Source organism: Mustela nigripes, chromosome 3 (genome assembly GCF_022355385.1).
Source record: "Mustela nigripes isolate SB6536 chromosome 3, MUSNIG.SB6536, whole genome shotgun sequence".
Classification (NCBI taxonomy): domain Eukaryota; kingdom Metazoa; phylum Chordata; class Mammalia; order Carnivora; family Mustelidae; genus Mustela; species Mustela nigripes.
This window is the reverse complement of record NC_081559.1, coordinates 40,772,179-40,773,678: the sequence shown is the minus strand read 5'-3', so window position 1 is coordinate 40,773,678 and position 1,500 is coordinate 40,772,179.

Here is a 1,500-nt window from a genome sequence, read left to right as displayed (position 1 = left end):
CTCTCCCACTTCCCCTGCTTGTGCTCTCCCTCGCTCTCGCTCTGTGTCAAATAAATAAAAATATTTAAGAAAAGTTTGGGGAAGGCAGATGACAGAAATACTAAAATTACTTAAATGGGGTTAATATATTGTTGTGATCACTGAAGAGGTCATACCTGTCCTCCATGGATGCAGGATGCATCCTGCAGGGATGCTCCTTTATTAGACCAGGGTGCGGGGAGATGGTGAGAAGAGGGGAAAGCCACATACAAGCTGTGTTGGGTTTCACAACATTGATACCCAAACCCAGTAAGATGCACAACAGCACAAAAAGAGAGTAACAGACCACTCTCATGTATGAATGGTAATTTGGACATCCTCCATGAAGCAACTGGAATCTGGCAGCTTTGTTAAAGAATAGTAAACCATAACCAAGTGGGGTCATTCCAGGAATGCAAAGATGGTTCGGTTTAGGAAATATATTAACATGATTCACTATGTTTTGTTATCAAAGAAGAAAGACGAATTCCAAATCTCCAACTTTAAATTCAAAAAAAATTTTCCAAAGAGGTTTGTTTGAAATTTATGTTTTTTTTTTTAATTTTTTTAAAGATTTTATTTATTTATTTGACAGGCAGAGATCACAAGTAGGCAGAGAGGCAGGCAGAGAGAGAACAGGAAGCAGGCTCCCTGCTGAGCAGAGAGCCCGATGTGGGGCTCGATCCCAGGATCCTGGGATCATGACCTGAGCCGGAGGCAGAGGCTTTAACCCACTGAGCCACCCAGGCACCCCTATATTTATGTTTTAAACTCTTAGCAGTGGAAGAACGGATGCAACCCAAAGAGGACTGAACTATAAACTCCGCTTATACCAGACCAGAAGGCATCATGGAGCTTAAGGGTGCAACACTGAAATGCTTCTCAGAATGCTATCAAAGTGAGGACTAAGACAGGATGCTTATCACCATACCACTGCTGTCTAACCCTGTCAAAATATGCTCAAAGAGAATAAGAAAAAGGAAAAAATGGCACAGAAAAATGATGAGAGGGGGCAAAATTAATATTATTTGCAAAAGTTATATGGTATACATGGGACACTCTGGAATAGCAACTGAAAAACTTATTAAAAACAATATGAAAATTGTTGAAGACAGGCCAAAAACCTAACATATATTAGTCAGTTTATGTTATAAGATAGAATGACAAAAGATTTTATTTATAATAACAAAAAGAAAATACCAATAAATAATTTAAATTATTAAATGCCAAACACACCTTTCATGCAAAAAAAAATTGTTTAATATGCCATATACACCTCTTGGGGCGCCTGGGTGGCTCAGTGGGTTAAAGCCTCTGCCTTTGGCTCAGGTCATGGTCTCAGGGTCCTGGGATCGAGCCCCGCATCGGGCTCTCTGCTCGGCTGGGAGCCTGCTTCCCTTCCTCTCTCTCTGCCTGCCTGTCTGCCTACTTGTGATCTCTCTCTGTCAAATAAATAAATAAAATCTTTAAAAAAAAATATGC